Genomic DNA, 15,351 nt, shown 5'->3' with positions numbered 1-15,351 from the left:
CCTTCTCGGCAGGGCTGCTCTCAATCCCTTCATCCCCCAGCCTGTCTTGATACCGGGGGTTGCCCCGACCCATGTGCAGGACCTTGCACTTGGCCTTGTTGAACCTCATGAGGTTCACACAGGCCCACTTCTTGAGCTTGTCCAGGTCCCTCTAGATGGGATCACATCCCATGCATGTGTGTCAACCGCACCACTCAGCTTGGTGTCATCTGCAAACTTGCTGAGAGTGCACTCGATCCCATTGTCTATGTCATTGATGAAGGTATTAAACAGTACCGGTCCCAATACGATTCTATGATTCTATGTTGTTCTTCTTCTTTGGGAGCTTCATGCTTCGGCAGCTTTTCAGCCCCGTGGTGATTTCCCTAGTTTCCCCAGAGATGTTGAAACATCTCTGGTTCTTCCCTCTATGGCTCTTGGCTGCAAATTTTAGCAGATGGCTCCTCACCTCCCCCTCTGTTCCTCCTGTGGGTTGAACACTGTATTCACCAACATCATATGGGTTAAATATATCCCTTTGCTTCAGTCCCAGTTTGGCATGGGCAAGCCGAAGCCTGGAGCGGGCTCCACATGCCTCTGGGCACAGGGGGACTTGCTCAGGCATCAGTGGTGTATGGACCACAGCTCCCAGCCCAAACAAGCGGGCAGCCTTCCTCTGCCACGGCCTCCGGCAAGACAGCGTGCAGGACTGGTACAGCAGTCTGTACCTATGTGGTATAAAATAGTACTAACATATACTATATATTTCACAATCATCTGGGAATTGAAAAGCTAAACAGTTATACAACAAGCCTGGCAACTGTCCGTCTAAACCTACACATCTAAACCTGATGAGAGCTGATCTGAAGATTTTCATGTCAAAATGTCACCAAAATCAACATAGTTTAGTGCAAAAACCTGCAGTTCAGTTGTACCTAGGATGTTCTCTCTGACTACACGTCTCCTGAGGAGTGGTCGGCTCTGACCGTAGGCACAGCCCAAAGCAGCTTGTGGTGAGGTGAAGAAGTCATAAAATCACTTTGACTTTCCGGACAGTCACCGTGCTCTGCCGAGTGTGTGCTCCATGAAGACCTGTAATTGAAATAGATCATTATTTCTCCAGTAAAAGCAGTAATCTATCCACACCACAGCTGAACCATATTAAAATACCACCAGAATGATGTTCCAGGCAGGCAGCGGGGTTCATACACAGCCCCCGGCGCTTCCTTCAGTCTCCTAAACTGCTGTTGAGGGGGAAGTTTCAATAAGCAGGAAACATTAAACAAATAAAGATATTAAACAGTCCTTATGTCTTGTTACTGGTGAACAGCCGGTCAAAAATAAATGCATTTATTATGGGCTTGTTTGCAAAACTGATTTTGCTTAATATGGCTCAGTCTCTGCTAATGGCACCACTGAAACCACTTGTAAATTAAAGGAAAGGTTGTTTTTTCTTGGCTTAGTAAATAATATCTTTGCCTTTAAGTTCCTATGCCTTTCTTACTGTTTTCCTCCTGCAATTCTCTTCCATCTGTAGTTACATCATCCATTTCCCTCTCTCTATGGAGGAAAACATTACCATCTTCTAGGTCAAGCTAACTAAAGGTGTTGGTTCCCTGTGATCCAGCACTGTAGCAGGATAATTTCAGACTTTTGGTGGGAGATGAGTCAGTCTCAGTATTACATTTAATAGGTACTTGCTGCTTACAGGCAAATGAAATCACCCCAACCCACAGACCGTGATGCTGGAGGTGGACTCCGTGTTGGGGGAAGCTGTACAAGTGGTGGGGCCTCCTTGTAGGCATAAAGCTGGAGAGGGCACGGGGCAAATCATGCACAGGGCAGCTGCCTCCTCGTCTCAGGCACCACGTAGATATTTGCTGATATTAGTCACCAGTATCTGACAGTTCAGGCTTTCATCTAGCACCAGCTGGACTTTGTGCAGATGATCTTTTTTTTAATATATTTCCTAAAGGTACTTTTGTATGCACGTGTACATGTAAATGTACTGGGCAGTGTCTGTCTGGTGCATGGCTCATGGCCATTGGTCATAGTTGAAGAGTGGGTGAAGATGGAAGATTTTCATAGAATCATAGAATATCTCAAGTTGGAAGGGACGCATAAGGATCTTCGAGTCCAACTCCCTGTTCCTCGCAGGACTACCTAAAACTACACCATATGACTAAGAGCGTTGTCTCCTTGAACTCTGACAGGCTTGGTGCCATGACCACTTCCCTGTGGAGCCTGTTCCAGTGACCAAGCACCCTCTCAGTAAAGAACCTTTTCCTAACGTCCAATCTGGACTTCCCCTGATGGAGCTTCATTCAATTTCCTCGTGTCCTATCGCTGGTCACCAGAGAAAGGAGATCAGCACCTCCCCCTCCGCTGCCGCGCTTAAGGAAGTTGTAGGCTGCGATGAGGCCACCCCTCGGCCTTCTCTTCTCCAAGCTGAACAAACCAAGTGACCTCAGCTGCTCCTCCTAAGTCTTGCACTTGAGGCCTTTCACCATTTTGGTTGCCCTCCTCTGGACACACTCTAATAGTCTGATGTCCTTCTTATATTGAGGCACCCAAAACTGCACACAGTACTCGAGGTGGGGCCACACCAGTGCAGTGCGGAGTGGGACAATCACCTCCCTCAACCGGCTAGCTCTGCTGTGCTTGATAGTACATGGTTGGCCCTTTTGCCTGCCAGGGCACACTGTTGACTCAATTCAACTTGCCATCAACCCAAACCAATTTTGGATCTCTTGGATGTCTAAGTGGGCACTTTAGTCAGAAAAGCTCTCCGTGATTCAGCTGGTGTTTCTGGGCTCAGTCCCAGTGTCACTATTAGATTAGCACAAGGAAAGTGGTAGCTCCTCTGCAGCACGGTGCCACGTGTTAGCAATCAGCAGAGTGACCTCATCCTCCCCGGCAGTGACCGAAGCTGGTGCCACACAGGCAGGGCAGCAGATGCTGCCTGATGCAGGCTGTGGTTAGGCTGGCTCTGACATTTGTTCAAGGCATTGACTGAGAACTGGGAGCTTCACATTTCAAGGCTGTTTCACCCAGATTTCACTGAGAAGGTGCTATATGAAGTGCTCAGTCAGCTGGACCACTATGAATTGGACTTCTGATATGCTCAGAAATCAAAGGCAACAAGATGACAGAGGATGGCATTCAAGGCTTTCCTTCAATGCTTCTGTCTCTTGCCTCTGTCAGAGGAACACATGGGAAAAGGCAGTAAGAAAGCATGAATATTGCAAGATGCCTCTTTGGAAATGTTTTGTCAAGGTTTTTATGCATTTGCAAAAAAAAGTTAGAGTGAATTTTTGTCCATTCATTCAGATCCTCTTATTGTAGGCAAGTATCTCAGAAAACTAAGGCACCTTGCAGATTCAGCAGAACCAAGGGAGACGGTGAAGACGGTGGGTCAGATTTGGATTTGCTTAGCAGTACAGCAAGCTCTTTAGTGCAGACCAACTTGTTTGCTTTATATAGAAGAGGAACTTCAGGCAGCGGCCATGGCTTCAGAGAAATTAAGGCAAATATTTCAGAGGAGGTTTCAAGATGCTGCCTTCTTAATACCTTACCTAGAAAACTTCCTTTTAAACAAGAGATTCATCTCAGAAAAGTAATCTGTATGATCTGAGCTGCACCACGAGCTGCTGCCTGTACCTGAGCGCAGAGTCTAGCTCCCTGCACCTAAGCCTTCCTCTGTGCTTTGGGTCACTTCACTGGAAAAGGAGCTGATGGGTGTCCTGTGCTGCCGTAAAGTCCCTTAGGCTGGAATTAGTTTCCGTTAATGAGCTGACTTGTTTGAGGTATGAAGGACACCAATAACTCTCACTAATTTGATGGGAGCTGTAAGCACATAAAGTATGGAAAATGGTGTGTAGAGGTGGGTAAACACACATCATCTCAGACAAACGATAGAAAGCTGCAGTGCACTTTTCCCCTAATCTGACACACACATCAAATCCTATGCACAAATTTTTCAGCACCATTTCGCTTTTTATAAGGCAGTCACATTATCAGCAAATTAAAATTAGCCATAGAGAGAGAGATCCTGCAAGTTCTTTGCAGTGGAGGGAGAGAAAATAGACAGAGCTTTATCAGGAAAAGAAAATCAGGCCGGCTTTATTGCCGCACCAGGTGTTGTTTATTGCAAAGGACTTGTTTTTAATCCATGCTGCGTTAAAGAAAAGCCCCAAACCAGCCATCTGACCCCAGTGAATAAATTGACTTTCCAATACAAAGCCATACACAGAGAGAGCTTTGCAGCAAAGCTTGCTCAGTAGCTCAGTTTGTGCTGCAGAATGAATGGGAAGGTTTTGCAAATTCTGCCATTATTACAAGCAGGGGTACTGATGTGAATGCAGCGGCATCCATGAATCTCCATCCTGTCTTCTTTCCTGAGGTGGCTGTGGAGACAGTGCTCCCAGGATCTTGCTCTGAGTGTGTGCGTACCTGCAAGATGACCAAGACTGCAGCAGCTTGTGCCTGTCTACTGCCCTTATGGCCCCAGTTTCTTCATTTTTCAGCTGAACACTGAGCCTTGTTGATTCTCCCCACTTTCCCTTTGGTAAAACATGTGGGATTGCCTTGAGTACAAAACCTGAACAGATTTTTTACCAAGTTTGGAAGCTAATCTGCCTTTGAAATGATTGCTTCTGCAGTCAGCTTTGATTATTATTAATCACCTGCTAATCTGAAAATAACATGTTATATAAACAAATTGCTCTCCCCCCCAGCCTCAAAAATTATTTTTGAAATGTGTTTTTGAATTCAGTTAAAATGCTGCTGTTGATTGATTTTCACTCTGCCTCCTCTAGACTTCACAGATAAAGGTGGAGTTATATATAGTGATGGAGTCTGGCGGCAGGCAGGAAGAAGTATTTCCCGGGGGGGCTGTTACTGGTGTGTGTTGGGTAAGAGCTGCAGACACAATCCTGTCCCACCAGCGCGGGTGGAAGACTCCACAGCCTGAGAATATCAGTTCAGTGTGCACCTTTATTCCGCCTGCACTGCTGAAGTCAAAGGGTGCCTGGACATCACTCGAACGGGAGTCATCATTTTCCGTGCTGTGTGGCAGCACTGTCCTCTGGGTGGGAGCACTGCAGTCAAGTCAAGAGACCCAAATTGTTGCTAATTCTGCCATTTTCTATAGGCTTGTGGGTATATAAATATTGAGCAGCCAGTTAATTTCTATGAGCTTTGGGAGCAAGGGAGCTCTTAAATGGATTTACAAAATATCTAGCATAGTGGGAATATCAACTTGGCAGGGAGCTACATTAGATGAGGTCTTTATATTATAACACCTCTACAATGGACTAGGGAGAAAAGATGTGCAGGAGCTGGGGTGATGTTCCTCTGGCTTCAGTGACGCTGGTCTGCTTGCTCCGCATGTTTGAGTCTTGGGTCCTGAGTGACACAAGGAAACACCTTTTTCTTTTATAGAAACAGATGAAGATTTCAAAACCACTTGCTCACTTATCTGAGCTCTGGCCTAGAGCAGTTCTTGCAGTAATAGCTGTGACTTGGCCCTACTTGACCTTCTCAGTGTTAATTCAGGGCTTGTTCCTGCAGGCCAGCACCTGGTGGCAGGAGAATGGGGGAGTGAGATCTCACTAAGGGCAAACAGGAAAACAGAGGATGAAAATTGGAGAGAAGTGGTGATACAAAGGTCAGACAGGTCATTTACATGGGGGCGTACAGGGTTGTGAAGAGACAGCTAATCTTACCAAACTAACACAGTCGATTCAAGCAGTACGTTGTATTTCAGCTGCCCAAAGACATCCTGAATCCAATCTGCGTGAACAGAACAACTCAGCCTGGTTTCTCTAGGTAAACCACAAGGAGAAATACTACTGAGTGGTTCAAGCATCACATCTGGAGCCGGGACCTGGGCACTTCACCTCTACTTGCAACACCCCTCCCATCCCTGCCCCTGCCAGTGCCATGCTCCAATGTAGCCAGCCCCAGCACCAGCATGTGTGCTGGTTTTGGCTGGGATAGAGTTAATTTTCTCTGAGGTAGCTAGTATGGGGCTGTGTTTTGGATTTGTGCTGGAAACAGTGTTGATGACACAGGGATGTTTTCGTTACTGCTGAGCAGTGCTTACACAGAGTCAAGGCCTCTTCTGCTTCTCACACCACCCCACCAGCGAGCAGGCTGGGGGTGCACAAGAAGCTGGGAGGGGACACAGCTGGGACAGCTGACCCCAACTGACCAAAGGGATATCCCATACCATAGGACATCATGCTCAGCATATAAAGCTGGGGGAAGAAGAAGTAAGTGGGGGGATGTTCGGAGTGATGGCGTTTGTCTTCCCAAGTAACCGTTACGCGTGATGGAGCCCTGCTTTCCTGGAGATGGCTGAACACCTGCCTGCCCATGGGAAGGAGTGAATGAATTCCTTGTTTTGCTTGGCTTGCGTGCGCGGCTTTTGCTTTACCTGTTAAACTGTCTTTATCTCAACCCACGAGTTTTCTCACTTTTACCCTTCCGATTCTCTCCCCCATCCCACCAGGGAGGAGTGAACGAGTGGCTGTGTGGGGCTTAGTTGCTGACTGGGGTTAAACCACGACAGCCTGGTGTCAAACACAAGCTGACAAACCCTGTATACCTGGGGCACCTCTGCAAGGCAGCATGTGGTCAGCAACCTCTGCAGCCTCCCAAAGAGATCCCCGCATTGCTGTGCCTCGCTTCACACGCAGAGGGTACCTCGTGTCTCCTCATGACTCTTCCTAATAAAGAGGATATAAATATGGCAGAGGGGTATAAGCCTTTTCATTTGGCTTGATTAGGGCAGCTTCAGCTTCTTATGTATTTTGGAACAGCAGCTTTACTTCTTTACTATAGAGGGAAGGAAAGAAAGATGTTTGTCCTTGAAAATGAAACAGCCCAAGTCTCTCACTGAAGCTCCAGGTGAACTGAGGACTGGAGATGCTGGTCCACCCCACAGGTCACTCTGGCTCTGTGGTGGGAAGGAGGGCCCTGGACACCAACATTTCCTCTCTTGCCACAGATTTTTGCTGTGACCCTGGCCAGTTTGCTTAATGACTATGTCTGGATGAGGCTAAAGGCATGTGCCTGTACCCGTTCCTTGCTGCTGAGCCCAGCTGGCGTGGGGTGGCCCATGTCTTCAAGGCAAACTTTCAGATTGCATAGCGTGGCCACATCCAGACTGCCTGTTGGCAATGGTGTCTGCTCCATGCACACCCCTGAGCCATGCCTCGGGGTTATCTGGGACAGTGCTTGCTGGCCTGGGGGCCAAAAATGTGCCAGGACTATGGTAACAATTCTACAGTATGGAAAATTGAGTTCCCCTGCCAGGGAATGTCTCCTTTGGGATCTCCAGTCAGAGGTACGTATTTATGTCACCAGAGGTAAAATTGCAAACATGCACACACATGTATATGCATAAGTTACATACAAAGGCATATTTATGAGATTAAATATAGGAAACTTTATTAGGTGCTTGGATTTATAGCAAAGGTATTTAGGCACCTAATGCTCAAAGAAATGCCAGTGGGAATTTGGTATCTCTGTGTATTTGCAGATCTAGGCCACAGTCCTTGTCCCAGAGGGTTTGTGGTTCCACCAGACACCTCTCTGCTAGCAGGAACAAAGGAACAGCATAAATGATGATATGCATTTTCCTTTGATCCTTCCCCTGGTTGGCATTATCTTCATTTGATAAACTAGCTCCCTGCTGCCAATCACTCCCCCACCATGCTGCTTTTATGCCAGACCACACAGAGGAAGCTCAGAGGTACTTACAGTGATTTTGAGTGTGCTGACCAGCCTTCACAACCCTCGGTGCCCCAGGAACAGAGCAGAAGGCCATAAATCTTATTTAAATTGCCATCTTAATGTGATCTCTTGAGGCCCTTTAGGCTGGGGTTTAGAAAGAGCTGCACATCGAGATTATTAATTTTCTTTACCCTGTTGCAGATTTCACAAGCTTGCTGATCTGTAACTAGGTCAGCTTCATAAAGAATAATTTCTGTTCTAGGGCTTTGTCTTCGGTTGGGAAGACGTAATCAGGGAGGCTGGATAACAAATGAGTGAGACTGCACTGCTCTGTGAGTGAGTGTTAGTCTATTGCTCTTACCTATTGCCTTATATTTGCAGAAGACTTGTGAATTGAAGTAAGCCATGTGAGACCAGTCCATTGACACTTGCTATTCCACACTGGAATTAAGATGTCCCATACATCCATATTCCATACTGGAATGAAGATGCCCAGTGACCCACGTGTCCCTACTGTAAATAGCAGGTACCCAGAGAAAACTTCAAGTTGAAGGTCTCATCATTTGTGAGTTGAACACCAAGATGGACTGATGGCATGGGCTAAAAGAGCAAAGTGTTTAAATGGGGTGAGCGGTCCAAGGCTGGCTGTAAGGGATGAAATCTCCATTAAAGGTGGCACGGTGGACTTGGTGCAGCAGGCAGCCACTGCGGAGGCATGGCTGCTGGAGGGGAAGAGCAGAAAGGGAGGAAAAACAGTGAGAGCGTAATGGCAAATGCACTGTGTAAGCAAATCTCCATTAATCATGAAATACAGAGTTAAAATGGAAATCTTGATAGCTGAAGGACCAGATGGGGCTGCAATATGGACAACCTCTGCCATAAAGGTGACAGGGAGGGAGGTGGAGTTGAGTGAAGAAGGAGTAGGAGAAGAGGAAGGCAAAGCAAGCAAAAGAAGAAGAGAGGTGTAAAGGCTGAGTAGGAGTGGGGAAAAGGGAGAACAATTAAATTATCATCAATCCCGATTCACACTTGTACAAGCTGTATGTTTTTCACAGACTCAGGAGAGAGGAAAGGCTGCTCAGAAACAGCTTTCTCTGTCACTTTAAAAAGCAAAGCAAAGTCCTTTCTCATACTAGAAGGAAAATGCCGTAAAACAGTGCTTTGCAGAAGTGAACTAAGTTTCCATGTACAGCTAGACTCTTAATCCTGTCCTTACCTGGGTCTTGTTCTGTACCAGAGACCCCACTCATGTCAGTTTTTGAATCAAGCAGTCAAAGTGTAGCCCTTCAGTGGATTGAAAGGGATGAAAAATTAGAGATGAGAACAATTTTATACATGAGGAAAGGTGACTTACCTTTTCTCTGGACCCATAATCTGATTTTTCAGTTGTAGCTTTTCTCCTTACCTGAAATCTACTAGCACAAGAATTTATTTTAATGTAACCATTTTCCAGACATCTATTAAATTTGGAAGTGGTAAACTGTCTTATCATCTCAGTTAAATTTGAAAAAAGTGCTGTTCCTAATAAATTTCAGCAGACATCTGCAAATGAAGCAAGCCTTATATAAGGCAAGCATTTGAGTTTCAGGAATATTAAAAAATATAGGAAAAGTCCACATATGGACCCCTATGCACACACACAAGTAGAAACAGACGTGAACATGTAGGCAACCATCTTTTGGGGCATTTACCAGTTAAACCAGCTCTTTGTTAAATAAGTCTCAGAGTATGATAAATCATTGTAAATATACTGGAAGGTTCTGAGGTCAGATGGAAACACTTCTCTACCAACAACAATCATCTTGAGACCTTGGCCTCATATCTTGGCCATCAGTCTGGTCAGTCAGGTCCCCTGGTCCTGGTGCAACTGAGCCTGCAGAGATCAGTTCTCTGATGATGTAGTACGTGGGAACAATGTACTATTATTTCAAAGTAAATTGAGCAGGAGCAAGGTGATCTAAGCTTCAATTCATCAGATGGGTTGTTTACCAGGAAAAAAGATATTCTGACTTGCTCAGGACATAGTTCCAGCGGTATTAACACTGCTTTCAGACACAAGTGTTTCCAGTGATGTCCCAAGAGATCGCGTGGTATCCAAAGAGCTTCTGTGAAGCAACACTCTAGTGTGTCACTCATGCTTTGGCAAAAAGACCTCGAGTTCACATATGCTGCCTCTGTTCATGACCTCCACATAATCACCAGATTAAGGACAGTCACAGGTTGTCCTTTTTGCCACATAGGGCTGGTCTTCTCTTCTTGATCATCACATATCTGAGCCTGTAGTATAAAGGTTGGTTCCTTACACCAGCGCAGTAGCATGTGCAAGGATCACTTCACATGCCTGCAAGTTGTTTTCATGTCCCAGTGGGATGTTTACCATTTTCCCAGCTCAAAGCATTCCTGAGCCATCTTCACCAGTTGTTCCCCACTGAGGATCTGTGCAGTCAATTGTTCCTGCCTGTGTGTAGGACCAGGAGCCTCCAGGCCCACCAGAAGCTGTTAACTCCAACAAGGCAGGTTTCACACCACAGCACTGCACCTGTGGAAACCTTAATGTTAGTGGTGAGGTCTTTCAGCTTAAGACCAGAAAAACATTTGCAAGGTGTCTTCTGCCATACCTACATGTGTTTGGGGTTTTGGTAAACATTTGCCCTTGTAGAAGAGGTCATTCTTGTTGTCTCTCTTTTGGCTTTAGTGTGTCAGATGTCTGCAGAGCAACCCCCCCCGGAAAGGTGTGGTGTTTAGGCCCCATCTACTATACGACATTCACTTTTGGGACACCCAGTACAAGAAAGATGTTGAAAACCTTACGTTAGTTTAGCAGAGGTCACTAAGATGGTTGGGACTGGAACACATGACATATGGGGAGAGGCTGAGGGAGTTAGACTTGTTCAGCCTGAAGAAGGGATGGCTTCAGTGGGACCTAACAGCACGTTCCAATGCCTATGAGGGGGTTATCAAGGAGATGGAGCCAGGCTTGTTGATGCGGTGCATGGCAGGGGGTCAAGAGACAGTGGTCAGAAATGGAAACGGGGAGGTTTGAATTAGATGCAAGCAAAAAATACTCATTATAAGAATAAGAAGCTTTGAGCAGGTTGCCCAGAGAGGCTGTGCAATCTCTGTCCTCTTTTCAAGAGGCTGGAGACCTCCCCAAGTCCTTCCAGCCTGAACAGTTTGGTGCTGCTGTGACTCCTGCTTTAGGTTATGTTTTGAACAACACCCTTTCCCTTCCTTTCTGAAAGGGACGGTTTGTGTGTGGTGGTGACAACAGAACAAATCTGTTTATATTACCAGTGTGCTGAGAAGGGATTTAGTTTGCAGCAAAGATTTCAAAGGGTCGCTTGTTCCTGCCATCCTGTCCTGTAGTCAGGGCCAGTCAGTCTTCACAAAGCTCCGCTATATGGGAAAGGTAAGTCATAAACCAGAACGGGTGAGGAGGAGACATGGGCTTTTTCCCACATACAACAAATAGTGGTGGGTCTGCTGTAGTTGTGTATTTGGAAGGAAGCCTCATTTTTATCATCATTCACAAATCCTAGTACAAAGCCCAAGCAAGGACTACATTTCCTTTCAACAGCACTAATTTACCATTCAACAAGTCCCAGCAGCCGTTTTGCCATTGCATTTTTTGTGTGTTTTGGAGTTTTTCTTTTTCTTACTCCCATTTTAGTTTTTTCTAGAGCTCCCCCTCTGCAAGGCCATTTTCTTGTACTTGGCTGTGCTGGGATGAGAAACAGGTCAGGCGCAGGGGCCAGCTTTCCCATGCTGCCTCTGGTTCTTCCATCTGCAGCAGCCCCACTGCAGAGGGACCAACCCCCTGCCGGCAGCCTGGAGCTTGTGTGGGATCCCTGGGGAAAGCCTGTGCTTCCCTTCCACACATTGCTACCTGTGTGTTTAATTCCCCAAGCTGTAATGCTGGCCGGGAAAACGAGTGTGGTATTTGGAGCTAGAGCCCTGCTCTGTCTTTGGGAGCTGCTGAAATATTTTAGGAACTCAGGCTGTCTGAGATGGTTTACCTCTCTGAAGTGTGAATGTCCAGGGCCTTGTTGCCTCATTAAAAAATAAAGTTACTGACTGTCAAGTGCATCGAGGACTTGGGATGAAAACTGTCTCCTCCTAAGCATCCTCTGATTTTAGTGTGATGACGGTAGACTGCCTGCTAATTACATGGCTGTCTTGAAACTAGTACCCAGCTCCCCTCAGCGGAACTGCTGTGACTCCAGACGCATGGTCTCTTAATTTTCTGAGAACAGCAAGCAGATCAGTCAACAGCTTGTAGATCAGAGATAATGCTGCAGTAAAAGGGAACTGGGACTTCAGGATGTTGTTCAATACAAAGCATCTTTTTTAAAAGTACCAAAGAAACCTAGCTAACTTGTTTTCAATACAGGATACAGCCCGGCTCTTAATGCTCTACTTATTCTGCAGGGATGTTGCAGTGTGGGGGTTGGTTTTACATCTGAAGAAGAGCTGAATGCTACAAGGTCAGGTCATGGGGCAGAGAAGCAGCTGCTGTGCCAGGGGAAGGCTACAGGGATATAAAAGCATTTGGGTGAAAGACAGAGACTTTTGGTAGAATCTGATTTCCTTTCAGGGACTGACCCAGTCTATTTCCAGCAAGCTTATTAATATTGCCATAGTGAGAGGAGAGCCTAGCAGCAATGGAAAGCCATAGGTCACTGCCCCAAAAGCTTCCTGCAGGAGGAGGGAGTTATCTACACAAACAAGGCCATCAAAGAGAACTGGGAGGACCGAAATGGGATACTGCATTCTCTGAGCTCACACAGCAAAGCTGAAAAATCCTACCTTCCTACTGCAGTCCGTGCCCTTCCCGAGGTTCCCCCTCCTTCAGGTGTCTGCACACTCACGCTTCATCTCTCACCCCTGGGCAGATGAAAGAAAAATGTTGCTGGTAAAATTTTCTCTCCACTGTTGCTGACAAGCAATCTGTCCGTTACTTATCTGTAACACACACTGCGCTAGAGAGAGCCCTGCTAGTGCGTGTGTCTTGCACGCACTTGTCCAAAGGTCTTGCAGCTGATATGGAAATGTCTGACGTGTCTGCATTTGCTGGACCTTGCATTACAGTGAATTGTGTGTGTGGATTGATGTTTCCTTTAGACTTTGAGGTCAAAAGCCATATAAAAATAAAAACCCTTCATAAGATGTTATAAATTAACTTACTCTGTAGCTGGTCTGACCTCCTTAGTATCCCCAGCAAACAAGTCAGTAATATTTTCTAAGATAACAGTGCTGAGAACAGAGCTTCTCTGAGCTCTGAAGGGCACTTCTGTTCCCAGAGCACAATCGGAAAATAAAAGCATCCCCTTGGTCCACTGCTTTGTTCCTGCCCTGTGAGCAGTACTAGCATCTTCCCCACAGGTCAGTCCAGCTTTGAGGTCCTGATGGCTTTTATACCACAGATTTGTTGGCACTAAGCATCGTTAGTGTTCCAGGCTCATTTATTTGTTTTAGGCAGCAAAATCTGAAATGAGGATTTTGAGCACATGTGTAGAAACTCAGGATAAAAGCTAGATGTACGCAGTCTTGTCCCAGTAGTAGCCCACTTTCCAAGGACTCTTCTCCCAAAGCTTCCTCATTGTCCTGTGTTTTCTATTTTTATTATTATTATTACTACTATCATCATCATCATCATCATCATCATCATCATCATCATCATTAATCATTTGAACCACCATTCTGCTTTGAGGTCTGTACTAAGAACAGGATCTCCTTGCAGCAGAGTGCACCTGTGTATAGCAAGAGATGGTCCGTGCCATAGGGAGTTCACAGCATAAATACGTGAGATCGGAGGGCTGGGAGAAAGCAGGTGGCAGATCTTCTGCTTGAGGCTCGCCTGCCTCGTCACCTCTCCTGACAGCAAGGGAAAGGCTTCCTTTCCCACACGGACTCGAACTGGTGGACAGTGTCTCCCTGTATTAAGCTCTACCCTACTTAGGAAACCCAGAAGGGTCCTTGACCTAATATGCTTGTTACTAGGAAAATGCAATTGTTCTTAAATCCTTACAGGGTGCTATCTGCCCCTGTTGCTTAGCTGGTGGGAATGCATCCATCTATCTCCAGCTATCTGAGTTAGCCATCTCCTCTAAACTAGTTTTCCATGGTCCCATTATAACCTTGAGAAAGAGATAGGAACTTACTGACTCCACTTGCCTTGGCTACTCTCTTCAAAGTGTAATGAGTGCTTCTTTGGAAGTGCCCACCAAGTAATGGAAGGCGCCTAGGTAGGTTTCTCAGACTAGAGCTTGACTTCCATGTGATCAGATTAACTGAGATTAAAACCAAGCTTGTAGAGTAAGTAACAGAGGAAAAAGTCGAGCTGTCCTGGCAAGCAAATAATTGCTGAGGAGTTTAATGAGCTCTGGCTGCATCATTTTAGGTTGGTATTAGAGGAGTTGAATTGCACCTCAAGTAAGCTGTATTAGAAATACGTATATCTATGTGTTTATAAAATGGGTATGTTCTGCTGAATATGAGCAAAGATATTGTGATAACTCCCATTGTCTGTAAACATCTTTGATGAAGACTCCCTTTAAGCTTTGGGGAGAAACAGGGTCTTTAAGGGCTCGTCTGACTCATTTTAGGCATTTGCCTGAGATGACCAGAACCCTGAAAGACTCTATTGCTCTGCGCTGATTGAAACAAAGAGGTAGTGGTTAGCACAGAGGTAAATGTCTCCATTGCAGGCATCCATATTTCCTAAATAAATCTGACTGTATTTTAACTGGAAAGCTTGTAGGATTAAAAAAAAAAAAAAAAAAGTGTTTCTTAGAGGGACCAACTGATGGCAAAATAGAAGAGCAACAACCCAATTGATAAAAACTGTCCTGGAAGAGTTTGTAAATTGGCCAGATCATTAAGGTGAAAGTCCCAGGCTCATTTGTCATGCACCAGAAATAACAATGGGAAAATACTCAGCCTTGAATCTGGTGTGCTCCTGGGATTTTACTAAACAAGGGCACCGTGACTGCCCAGTGAAGACTGACATACAGGCTGCATTTGAACTACACTCCTAGGGATTAACTTTTTATTACAGCTAATAAGAATCAATGTCAATTTAGGTTGTTTTCTTTCAGATGTGGGAGGGATGGTGAGCAGAATGAAGGCAGTACAGGCTGTGAATAAATACATATGGCGTGTCTTTGTTGTTGTAAATAGGAGTAATTCTGCCAAAAGCAGTGCTCTGATTTAACTTGAACATTCGGTCTGGCCTATTATTATACTGCACAAATTATATGGTTTAAAACTTGTCATCTGTTTGACGCCTCTCTTAATGGGCAGGAAATTTCAGTGAGAGAGAGGCATAAACCACAAGCAGAACTGTTTTACATCTGACTCAAGATAGCCATGTATCATCAGTGTTCCCAAATCAGCTTATTCATCTTCAATGTTCAAAGATATTTTAAAAAAGAGGTTGAAGAGAAAAAAAAAAACAACCAAAAATTGAATTGTTGGTGAGATGCTGAAATGCAATATTTGCAAGACACTGCTCAGAAAAATTCCCATGTGTTGTGGTTTAACCTCAGTCGGCAACTGAGCACCACGCAGCCGCTCACTCACTCCCCCCTCCCCTGGTGGGATGGGGGAGAGAACTGGAAAAGCACAAGTGAG

The sequence above is a fragment of the Pygoscelis adeliae genome, unplaced genomic scaffold, assembly GCF_000699105.1.
Source record: "Pygoscelis adeliae isolate BGI_AS28 unplaced genomic scaffold, ASM69910v1 Scaffold103, whole genome shotgun sequence".
NCBI lineage: Eukaryota > Metazoa > Chordata > Aves > Sphenisciformes > Spheniscidae > Pygoscelis > Pygoscelis adeliae.
The sequence above is the reverse complement of the archived record's forward strand: the minus strand, read 5'-3'. Positions refer to the sequence as shown.